This window comes from Colobus angolensis, unplaced genomic scaffold (genome assembly GCF_000951035.1).
Source record: "Colobus angolensis palliatus isolate OR3802 unplaced genomic scaffold, Cang.pa_1.0 Scaffold101, whole genome shotgun sequence".
Classification (NCBI taxonomy): domain Eukaryota; kingdom Metazoa; phylum Chordata; class Mammalia; order Primates; family Cercopithecidae; genus Colobus; species Colobus angolensis.
In genome coordinates, this window is record NW_012111031.1 from 9,287,944 (window position 1) to 9,297,640 (window position 9,697).

Sequence of the window (9,697 nt, forward strand, 5' to 3'; positions counted from 1 at the left end):
GGATCATGAGGTCAGGGATTCGAGACCAGCCTGACCAACATGGTGAAACCCTGTCTCTACTAAAAATACAAAAATTAGCCGGGCGTGGTGGTGTGCACCTGTAATTCCAGCTACTTAGGAGACTGAGACAGGAGAATCGCTTGAACCTGAGAGGTGGAGGTTGCAGTGAGCTGAGATGGTGCCACTGCACTCCAGCCTGGGCGATAGAGCAAGACTCAGTCTCAAAAAAAAAAAAAAAAGAATATTTTGTCATTTTTCTCTGCATGTGTCTTGCATCCATATACCTATAGGAGCCTTGTGTATGATGTCACTATATATTTTAATTCTCACTTTTTTGCTGCATAATGCCTCCTTTAAAATGCCCAATCAAAGAGAGAGTTTGCTAGTAAAGAGAACATTAGAGAGTTTAATGAGTTAGATTTGAAGCCTGTTTTTGGAACTAACATAACATAGGTGAAAATGCTTAACAATGGCTGACACATAGCAGTAGCCCCCTAAATGTGTACGTAAATATGTGTGTGCATATTAATTACTGTACAATATGTAAATATGTATGTGCATATTAATTACTGCACAATAATTCTGAGCTCCTTGTGTCATCTTTAAAAATTGAAAAACTAACATTCTTCACAGGTTATATCAGGACAAATAATGTGGTAATAAATGTAAAATTTCTTTTTGATCTTTAAACTCTCTTGTTGGGAACATACACATTATCTCTAAAAATGGTACCATCTCACTAATGCATGCTACAATACTATCTGCAAGTGCAGATTATCCAGCATGCCATTGTTAACTTGTTAAACACTAACTATAAAAAGCACTTTATAATTTTTCATGTGGAATAATCACATTTGTCCCCGAGATCATGTAAAAGCAAATAGCAGAGGCTTTACAGAAAAGGAAAATGAATTTAAGAAGAGTTGAGTAATTTGCTCAAGGTCATGTAGCTTTTAAGAAGAAAAGACAATACGGAGAATGTTCTTGTGTTTAACATTCCTAAAATACCAGTGTCAGTCATTTCCTTAGAACACAGTTTGGGATTCTAGCCAGAATTAAGCATCTGGTTTGAAGCACAGGTTGTTGATAGTTCTCAAGAGCTAATCCACCCATTACTATTTACAACAGGATACATTTGATTGCTATATTTATTTTCCCAGTGAGTTTAAAACTCAACCTTAGCATTCTATAACCCAGGAGCACGTTTTTCTTGAATTATATACACCCTACAACAGCGTGATGATCCAAGTCCTTTTGCCTCAGAAAAAGCATTGCTATCAGACAACTAAGAAATAGAAAACATCGTGTTTTCGTTTGGGTCTCAGCTTTGTTTTTGTGGCCAGATTCTGCATGAATACGTGAGGTTTTGGGACAAAGTCTGCTGGATTGTCTTAACCTAAATTAAACACCAAATCTAATGCTGACATAGCACAAACTGTACCACTTTTCTAGCACTTTGCTTGTCCTCTCTACATAGGGTCATGTTAAGTTATTGAAAGCAAAAGAAACTTAGGGTGATATGGGTTTGCTCTTCAAAATACTTTTATCTTTCACAATTCTGTGCCATGAAGCCTACCTGTCTCATTAATGTGATGTCCCTATACTGTAGCCACAAGAACAGAGTGGCCTTTTCAGGGTCAACTAAGTGGGGTTCAGATGGAGCTATACTCTGGCAAACAAGCATAGAACTATGTCTGAAGGAATTCTGAAAGCACTATTCAAACAGTTAAAAATGTCTTATATCAATTAACAATTTGTGGCCGGGCATGGTGGCTCACACCTGTAATCCCAGCATTTTGGGAGGCTGGGTGGATCACATGAGGTCAGAATTTCAAGACCAGCCTGGCCAACATGGTGAAACCCCAGCTCCACTAAAAATACAGAAATTAGCTGGGCGTGGTGGCGGGCACCTGTAATCCCAGCTACTCGGGAGGCTGAGGCAGGAGAATTCCTTGAACCTGGGAGGCAGAGGTTGCAGTGAGCCAGGATCGCACCATTGTACTCCAGCCTGGGTGACAAGAGTGAAACTCTGTCTCAAAAGAAAAAATAAAAATAAAAATAAACAATTTGTATATGCTTACCCATCCTACATTCTTCTGAAAAGTGTTAAATTCACTCACATTGCCTATGTTTGAATACACTCTGTCCATGCTTTGTGATCCTTCCTTCACAAAACAGCCAATGATTGTTCTGCTGTACTGCACACCACCTACTGTGGTACAAACCAAACAAAAAAGCCCAAATTGTTATTCTGTTTACACACATCCTTGTGGTCTTGCCCTAATGCTCTGAGAAATATTTACTTAGAAACAACTTAAAATACATGTTTAATGCTTCTCCCTATACTTTGTCTTTTTTTTTTTTTTCTTGGAGACAGAGTTTCACTCTTGTTGCCCAGGCTGGAGTGCAGTGGTATGATCTTGGCTCTGCCTCCTGGGTTCAAGTGATTCTCCTGCCTCAGCCTCCCAAGTAGCTGGGATTACAGATGCCCGCCACCACACCCAGCAAATTTTTTATATTTTTAGTAGAGATGGGGTTTTGCCATGTTGGGCAGGCTGGTCTCGAACTTCTGACCTCAGGTGATCCACCCTCCTCGGCCTCCTGAAGTGCTGGCATTACAGGTGTAAGCCACCCTGCCCAGCTACTTTGTCTATTTCTAGCCTCCTGAGCTGTCATTCTGTCATAGTTTAGTCACTTCTCTCTAACATCTTTCTGAACAAACAGCAAACTTATAAAGATGCTTATAAAGGTGCTGATAATGATGACTTATTAACTGTAGCGTTCTTTAGCTACTGAGATACCTTGGCTGTACCTCAGAATCCCTGGGGAACATTTTAAACTCCCAGAGTCTAGGCTGCACCCCAGACCAATAAAATCAGAATCCTGGGGTAGGACCCAATGCTCAGTGATGCTAAAGCCTGCCAGGTGATTCCAAAGTATAGCCAACATTGAGAACCACTGATTTTCCAGCTGCTAGTCAACAGCATTTTCCCCTTGTCCATGACAATATTCTTGATTGGACTTCAGATTCAGAAGCTCAGATATGTCTACCTGTTCTTACACTGTTAGTGTTGACCCTATACCACCGGGACATTGGCCCAGCTCACTAATATCCATCCCGGGAAACCATGCACTCTTACTAACTAAACTTCTGAAACTGGAGTGAGCAGGGAGAGAATTCTAGTTCTCCTTTGATAGCGTTAAATTTGCACCTACAATTTAAAGCTGTGGACAAGGCTACCCAAACCCTTTTTGATCTAAACTCAATACTGTGTAATCTCATTTAATCACCTGGCTTTGGATATACTCTATATGACAATGAGTTCCAAACTCATATCTTCAATCTGGGCATTTTCCCTGAATTCCACACTTGCACTTCAATAACTTACTCCACTTGGATATTTAGCAGGCTCTCAAAATGTAACAAGTCCAAACATGAGCTCATGACAATACCTTGGTTCACCATGACTACCAGAAATGCCTCTCACAGCCTTCCCCAACTTAGCTGATGAAAACTCCATCCTGCCAGTGATTGAAATTCGAACTTTGATATCATCCTTGACTCTTTCTCTATACCTGACATCCAATCTGTTCTTGTGCATCTTACTTTTAAAATCCTGTTCATTATACTTTACAAATATATCCAGAATCTCACCACTTCTCACCATCTCTGCTGTACCATGCTGGCCCAAGCCACCATCATTTTTCATCTGAATTATTGCAACAGCCTCCCAACCAGTCTCCCTGCTTCCACCCTTGCCCTTTGTCATAGGCAACTTGGGCTGACATAACAAAACACCATAGATTGAGTAGCTTAAACAATAAAAATTATTTTCTGACATATCTAGAAGCTTGAAGTCCACCAAGGTGTTAGCAGGGTCGATGTCTGGTGAGGACTCTGCCCTGGAGTTGCAGAAGGCTTCCTTCTCACTATCCTCATACAGCCTTTCCTCTGTGCTCACATGGAAAGAGAGAGATCTCTCTCTCTCTCTTCCTTTTCTTATAAGACCACTAATCTCATCATGAGGGCCCCACCCTCATGACCTCATCTAAACCTCATCTAAACCTCGGCCTTTCCTCTATATACCATTGCATTGGGGGTTAGAGTTCAACACAGGAATTTAGGGAGGATACAAACCTTCAATCTATAACATTTTGCTTCAGTTTGTTTTCAGTCTAACAGCCCGAGCGATGATGTTAAAACATGTAACACCATGTTCCTTTTCCACAAAATCTTTCAAACATTTCCCGTTTCATGCAGAATAAATGCCAAAGGCTTTACTATGACTTAAACGACACTATACTGTATGGCCCACATGTTATGTTATGTTCTATTTCTATCCTCATTTCCTCCTGCTCTCTCCCTCTGCTCATGTTGGCCTTTTTGAGGTTTATCAAACACTGGCACTCTCCCACCCGGGGTCTTTGACTTCTTTTCCCTCTGCTCACAGCTGATATGCAGCTGGGGCTCCACGTGAGGCCCTGATGAATGTTTATGACCTGTCTCAGTGTTTATTTGTTTGGGCACCTATTCTGGTTTGTCAGTGCCCGTGGCATACTGGTTGATAAACACTTTGACTATAAACATGATTTTACCCAAAATACTCTTCCTGTACTCACACATCCTTTACGTCCCTATTCAGAGGCCACATTAATACTTCTTCTGGCCACTCCATCTAAAATTTCATACACCACATCCCATTCTCTTTTCTTATTTTCTTTTTGAGATGGGATCTTGCTCTGTCACCCAGGCTGGAGTGCAGTGCCATGATCTCGGCTCACTGAAGCCTCGACCTCCTGAGCTCAAGCAATCCTCCTGCCTCAGCCTCCCAGGTCCCAAGCTGAGACCACTGCGACATGCCACCACACCTGGCTAATTTTGGTATTTTTTGTAGGGAAGCTATCTCATCATATTGCCCAGGCTGGTCTTGAGCTCCTGGCCTCAGGTGATCCATCCACCTTGGTCTCCCAAAGTGCTGGGATTACACGCGTGAGTCACCATGCCCACCCCAGTTCTCTTTTCACTTTAATTTCCTCTCCTCAATTCTTGTCTTAGTTATCTATTGCTTATAATAAATTATCCTGACATATAGTGGCTTAAAACAACATTAAATAGTTATTTTCTCAAATAATTTCTAAGAGTCAGAAATTCAGGAGCAGCTTAGCTGCATGTTTCTGCCTCAGGTTGCAGTCAAGATGTCAACTAGAATTGTAGTCAACTTGATGGGGGCTGAAGGTTACACCAGATAGTCCTGTTCAATGTTGGAGGAAACAAACAGCATAGGAATATAAATGCCTGAAGGCAAGAGCCATTGGAGGCCACTTTGGAGGCTAGCTACTACAGTGTGCCTACATCTAATTAAGACCACATTTCTCAGTTTTTCTTGTGACTGGGTTTGGCTATGTAACTAAATTTTGGCCAGTGAAACGTAAATAAAAGCATTGTACGCAATCTTTAGGTTGTACCCTTAAAGGGAATGAACTTCCCTCCAGTATCCTTTTCCCCCTTCTCACTGGCTACATTGTGTATGTGTTGGATGCAAATAAGAGCAACACAGTAGATAGGGCAGAGCAAAGCAACTGGAGAAGCCTAGATCCTTGACTCCATTAAGTCCTCATCCTAGCCCCTGGCCTGCAAATGCCTGGACTGGTATCTCAGAGCAAACTTCCATGTGTTTAAACTATAGCTATTTTCATTCTCTACAATTGCAGCTGAGCCTAAAGTTTAACTAATATAAGTTATATAACTTATATAAGATGAGTTAGAAGTCCAACAACACATGGGGATGGCCTGAGGAAGTAAGATAATGGCCAACTAGTACTTACAGAATAACAAATATAGCAACTCCTCATATGTAGTATTACATTGTAGGAATATACTGCAATTTATTCCTCTATGGTTGATAGGCATTTGAGTAGTTTCTAGTTTTACACTCCAATGAATAATGCTGATATGAACATTTTCATATACGACTTTTGGTGAATACATGTACACAGTTCTGTTGGACATCTGGGAATGGAATTGCTGGATATAAAAACATTCAGCCTTAGATGATTCTGCTAAACTGTTTTCCAAAAAGGTTGTATTAATTTACAAGTCCACTAGCAGAGTGCAAGAATTTTACTTGTTTCACATCTTTGCCCAAAACAGTCTTTCTCTTTCATTGTAACCATTTTGTTGAGTGTATAGAGATACCTCATTATGATTGTAGCTTGCATTTCCTCTGTGACAAATTAAGTTCCTTTTTATATATTTGTTAGCCATTTGGATATTTGTGTGTATGTGTGTAAAGTGCTTGTTCAAGTATTTTGCTCTGCTTACTTTGTTTTTTCAGAGCTTAAATAATAATGATCACTGCATTTATTGAATATACTATGTTGGATACATGATATGAAGCATTTCATACTTACCTAATGTATACAACCACACTATTCAGTAGGTCATGTAAATATTATTCCTGTTTCACAGGAGAGGAAACTGAGGCCCAGAGATGTTCAGTAATTTGCCCAAAGTCACTCAGTTGTACATAGTAGTGCCAAAATCTAAACACAGGACTATTTGACAAAACCAGAACTCTTCGTTGTGAAGCAGGTTCGCTAATTACTAATCCTGAGTGAGGGCCGGGCGCGGTGGCTCAAGCCTGTAATCCCAGCACTTTGGGAGGCCGAGATGGGCGGATCACAAGGTCAGGAGATCGAGACCATCCTGGCTAACATGGTGAAACCCTGTCTCTACTAAAAATACAAAAAACTAGCTGGGCGAGGTGGCGGACGCCTGTAGTCCCAGCTACTCGGGAGGCTGAGGCAGGAGAATGGCGTGAACCTGGGAGGCGGAGCTTGCAGTGAGCTGAGATCCGGCCACTGCACTCCAGCCTGGGCAACAGAGCGAGACTCCGTCTCAAAAAAAAAAAAAAAAAATCCTGAGTGAGAACCTCCACTGCATGAAGAATAGCAAAGTTCACTATGCCAAACATCAGACACAGGAGTCCATATATTTATGCCCACCGCATCGTGGGCTACTATTTAGGTCCACCATATACTGGTCATCTACTTGTCTGAGTTTAACGAGACAGAACACACTCACACACAAGTTATATGAAACTGGTTTACTACTTACAGATAGCGAGGAACAGAAGATATCTCAGATACATTGTGAACAAATCCCTAAGGCTCAAGAAAGCTGCCCAGGGAGGATGCAGTCTTGACTGTGCATGCCCCACTTGCACCACAGCTGAGGGACCCCGAAAAGCAGTCTGCCTGGGTTATGCACTTTAGAGGCCATGCCACTGGGCAAAGCTTTGAAAGACATCCTGCTTCTAAGGGACAGAGGAACAAACAAGAGACAGTCCCTCTCTAACGCAAGATGTTACATTGCTTAGGAGGGACAGAAACAAGGCCTGGGCTATTTCAGGCAGTTTCTTTCTATCTCAGGAGACAACATTCCCAGCACGTGACAACAACACGCAAGAAGTGAGGGAGAACTGGATTGGTCCAGTTTTTATATATTTGTTAGCCATTTGGATATTTGTGTGTATGTGTGTAAAGTGCTTGTTCAAGTATTTTGCTCTGCTTACTGTGTTTGCATAGGACCACTCACTTTCTTCACACTGCACGTAACCTCATTACCTTAACCATTCTCATCACTCTCTCTCGGTCAAGGATTGTCTCACTGGTAATTCAAGGAGAGGAGCCATATATTTAGGTAGGTGCAAAAGTAAATGTGGTTTTTGCCATTATTTTTAAGGATAAAAACTGCAATTATTTTTGCACCAACCTAATAATTGGTGGGCTACCGGGGACTATTCTGAAAAGTCTTGAACTCTAACCCATGTGATGTGCCTATGGCAAATCCCAACCCTATATCCCAGTCCTGGAAACATGAAAGGTCATGGAAATTCCTAATAAGACTACTTCTCTAAGTCAAGTCAAACCGGAGAACCCAAGGCCTTATCCACAGAAACGAAATTCTTGTTAGCTACCAGAAGATATCAGGATGGAACATTGTCACAAAATGTCTATGGAATGCCCCGTGTCTCCCAGTTATGACAACAGAGTTCCAGCTTCACTGGAAACTGTATTCTGTGCCAGGCATTTCTATATTGGTAAGTAAAGCTATAAACACTACTTTATTTCTATTCTGAAAGGGATTTCAAGATACAACACACTCACCAGGTGTGGTGGCTCACGCCTGTAATCCCAGCACTTTGGGAGGCCAAGGCAGGAGGATCACCTGAGGCTGGGAGTTCGAGGCTAGCTTGACCAACATGGAGAAACCCTGTCTCTACTAAAAATACAAATTAGCAGGGTGTGGTGGTGCATGCCTGTAATCCCAGCTACTTGGAAGGCTGAGGCAGGAGAATGACGTGAACGTGGGAGGTGGAGCTTGCAGTAAGCCGAGATCATGCCACTGCAGTCTAGCCTGGGCGACAGAGTGAGACTCCATCTCAAAAAAGAGACTCCGTCTCAAAAAAAAAAAAAAAAAAAAAAAAACACCAAAGATTTGGCTCTGTAATGCTTTAGCAATTTAAAACCAAAAGCCACTGAAACTGAAGTTAAGAATTCCTTGAGGACAAATTTAAGTATTATTAGAAAAAATATATAAAGCTCTTACATTGACAACTCAAAAATTATAACATCAATTTATATTGCATCAAGGCCCTTTTTTGCAATTTATGGCCCTTACAAGCTTCTAAAAGGTAGATAGGACAGGTGGGGTTATTATGATTAATATTTCCATCATACAAATAAAGCAACCAAAGTTCAGAGAGTTTTAATGATTGCCTGAGGTCACAAAACTCTTTAAATGGCTTTGCCAGGTCTCAAGTTCAGGTCTTCTGCCTTTGTGGCCATTACTCTTTCCACTGTACCACATGTTTTCTTACATACCTGGTGATATTTACAAAGGACTATGAAGCTCACAAAAGTGATGGCTTGGAGTGAAAACATCAGAACAATTAGGAGTTCCCTAAGAAGGGGCATCTTTGAAAAAGGAACAGATGTTGGGTAAAAATAACTGGTACTTTAAGGCCGGGTGTGGTGGCTCATGCCTATAATCCCAGCACTTTGGGAGGCCGAGGCAGGCAGATCACTTGAGGTCAGGAGTTGGAGACCAGCCTGACTGAGCAACATGGTGAAACCTGGTCTCTACTAAAAATACAAAAAGTAGCTGGGTGCGGTGGTGCACACCTGTAATCCCAGCTACTCCAGAGGTTGAGGCTGGAGAATCACTGAAACCTGGGAGGCAGACGTGGCAGTGAGTTGAGATCATGCCATTGCACTCTGGCCTGGCCGACAGAGTGAGACTTCCTTTGAAAAAAAAAAAAAAAGTACACACAAAAAATGAAGAGTACTTTAGAGAGTTTCTGTTTGATTCATTTATCACAGCTAAAGAAACCCTCCAGGGTAATCTCCCTGCCAACGCCACTGACAGAGTCTACAGAAGTTTCCCCAAAGTTAAGGGAAATTCCTTCCATTCCTGTAGCCAGCAGACATCTTGTGACAGCTACTACACAGTGTTAGAACCCAGATATGGCAGCTGTTACCTACTCCTCAGATTTGAATTTACAAACAAGGAAATTCCTACTTATCTGAGGGTAGGAAATATCATTTAAAGCACATTTCTCCATTCCTCATTTCCCCAAGTGACAGTACACATTGCCATCCGAAAAATAGTATATCTTTCCATTCTTTTTTTTTT